Source organism: Olea europaea, chromosome 7, assembly GCF_002742605.1.
Source record: "Olea europaea var. sylvestris chromosome 7, O_europaea_v1, whole genome shotgun sequence".
In the NCBI taxonomy this organism is placed as follows: domain Eukaryota; kingdom Viridiplantae; phylum Streptophyta; class Magnoliopsida; order Lamiales; family Oleaceae; genus Olea; species Olea europaea.
The window spans coordinates 6,223,984-6,227,410 of record NC_036243.1 but is presented as its reverse complement, the minus strand read 5'-3'; positions in this window follow the sequence as shown (position 1 = coordinate 6,227,410).

Genomic DNA, 3,427 nt, shown 5'->3' with positions numbered 1-3,427 from the left:
GGTTTTTGAATTTCCTACCAAGTTTGCCTTAGCATGTGATTCATCAACTTTGTTGATAAGATTTCTATGATGTTTTTCTATTCTCAAGGAATTGAATGCTTGGTTCAATGTTAAAATCTCTTGCTTATGTCTAAGACCTTTAGCAAAGTCCGACCAAGAAGGTGGAAGTTTATCTATAAGGGATGAAACTATATAGTCATCACTAAAAATTGACCTCTTTTCTTCTACGTATTGTAGTAAATCTTGAAATTGATGGATTTGTTCGTTTATAGATTTTTCGTCCACGATAAAATATTTGTTAAAGGTTGACGCGTTAAATCTATCGACTCTAGCATCATCAATTTCATATTCTTCCTCTAAAGTTTTCCAAAGTCTTTAGCACTCCTGCTATTTTGATAAATATCATAAAATTTGTCAGAAAGAGCACTTAAAATTCAATTATGACAACAGAATTCAATTTGTTTTGAGTTATACCAAGAGGTAGATTCTCTACCTTCATTATCTTCTTTTATAGCAGTAATTAACCCTAGAAAGGTCAACCAATATTTCGTTTGTTTTTTCCATCTTTTAAAATTATTTCCATCAAAGTTTTCCGGTTTAGCACTATTAGTATCTTCACGGGATGTCATTCTTACAATATGAATTACTATATATATATATTTGTCAATGAATAACACCAACAATAAATTTTTTCAGTTAAGTTAAATAATTAAAACTTGACAATATCAATTCAAATAGTCCAAATAGTATAAGTAATTAAATGAATATTGAAGTTTCAAATGCCATAGTCACAATTAATTTTATATTAACAATGCATATAACGTTCAAGTCAATCAATCAAGTAAATACTACAAGTTTAAAAACTATCCACTAAAATATCGAAATGGAATACGTACTTAAAATATTGAATCAATTTAGAAGGATGCAGTATTTAATCAATAAAATTTTTATGAACTCCTAGAATGCAAGATTTATGCAATAAGTTTCAAAATGAAAATTATAAAAGCTCCAAGATTTGTGATATTAACTTGTGAATGCAATTAGAAATTATGTGTATAATAATGCAAAATAAAATTCAAGTAAACTTAGCAAGCAAGTAAATAACAATCCACAAATTATTATACGTAAACTACTCACACAACTTTAGGTTGTTTTAAAATTAACATGATTTGCACAATGAATTATCAATTATAAGCATGAATCAAATAAAATAAATATGTGACTAGAGTTAGAAAAGTTAGTCTAAGAGAGTCGTTATAATCGCTGTCCTAAAGTCGTGTGGATACTTTCGGCACTGCATGGCTCCAAGATAACTTGCAGCCAATTCTTCTTCCATGGGCACGACCACTGGGAGAAAAAGAACAAACATTTATCAATTGCTAAAATTTATAGAAGAAGATAATATAAAAAGATTAGAGAGTAATATGAAAAAACTAGAGAGTATCTTTTGTGTTTGATTTGTTGTGTGTAAAATAATGAGAAATTCATCTCCTTTTATAGTAGAAAAGTTCAACTCTCTCATAATGAAAATTAATCAAACTCAACATAGGTTAAAAATATAATAATGGGATTAAATTTTGTATTGAATTTAAAAATTAAACACAAAAACTGAAAATTAAAAAAAAAAATGAAACTAAAGGCTTAAAAATTAAAATGAAAACTGAATTTTTAATTTTCAATTTGAAAGTTTTATAACTTATTTTTCCAACATTTAATTCATAATCCGAGATCCAATTCAACTTGATCTCAAATTTGATTTTCCAATTCAACCCAATGGAACTTAAAAACCTACCCAAATAGGTCAAATTAGGTTGGATTGATCGTTTAGATTTGATTTTTCCCCAGCGCTAGACGTAATGAATTTACTTTGAAAGAAAACTTGGGTGTTTCTACATTCCGTGCTTTTATCATCATCGTCAACCACCTCTCGTAGTTGTGGCTAATAAGCATACCCAGATTGAAACATTCTTTCGTTTGGTTGATAGTGTTGACCTCGTTTTCGATTGGAACCACATGGGCAACAGATATCGAACCCACCCGCACACACGTAAGCTAAGTCTTACATGCTAAGACAGAATGACAGTCTAGAAAGGTTTGCGAGAGGGCGTCGAAGCGGCTCAAAGGTGCGGGACAAAGTTCAAAATTCGACGATATATTTGAAGAATGATTGTTCATTAATTACCAATTGTAGAGGATCAATATTAAGTAAACCTAGTTGTATCTGCGAGAGAGCAAAATGGAGTAAATTGCTTGGTATTCAATCTAGTATTGAGTCGTTGTATAAAGTTTGCATTAACCTTACAATGGGGACGTGGGGGAGTATTTATAGTAGTGCAAAGTGAATTATGGCTCTTTGATGGTGGTACATGTGGAATCATTTCCACAATTCATAAATCTAATTTTAGGCATCACCTTTGACTTATTAGCTCACTTTACATTTATTAAGTGGTAGAGAACTGCCACTTTGTTTGACAAGACTTAATATCTAAGCTCTATGATAGACATCACGTCAATCATTCGAAAAAGATACTTATGAAGGAGCAAATTCTTGGAGGGAGTGATAGCGAAGGAAAAGTGAATAAGTGATTTTCAAAAAAATCATTTTCAATCAATCAAGTAATAACTCTTTCAATGAGTGTGAGATAAAAGTGATTTTCAAGTAATCACTTTCAAATAAGTGGCTTAATCTTTTTTCTTCGTTTTGTGTAATGTGTTGGTGGTAGAAGGCAAATAACACTCACAGATGAGAACAATTGCTTTGTCGATTGGTATTTCTTTTTAGGGCGCAATATGTTAGGTTTTGACAAATATCGTTTTAGCTCTTGACTGAAATATGTAGAAATGTTAAATAACCTTCCTTTCTTGCTCAATGTAGTGAGTTATTTTATGATTTTGTTGCCATAATTATGTTCTCATTTTATTCTTTTGTATGGTTCAGTTGCAATAATAAGAAAAAAGTGTGGTTTAACATGGTCGAATAGCTATCTTTGGTATGGAGGAGTACGGGTTAATTACGAGGTTAAAATGTGGCAAAGTCCGAAGAAGTTTTAAAATGGATGATGTCCTTTCAAAGATTAGGTTCGCGAAATGCATGCAATTATTACTAGTATTGGATTTAGTTGAACGTTTTTTCGACATTGATTCAACAAATACTAGAACTTTGACAAGTACAAGTTGGAATTTGTGTTTTACGTGCAATATAAGAAAAATAAAGTTAAATTAATTTGTGTTATCCCTCTTTAAAGAATCATAGAAAATAACCATCTTAGAAAATGTTCCAGCCATCATAAAAAGACTTAAATAAACAAAATGTTTTCCTTCTAAAATATATCATTATGTAAAAAAAAAAAAAAAAGGTGAAAATTGGATAACTCTGAAATTCTTTATTGACATTCACAGTATAATTAATAATATAAATTCATCACAA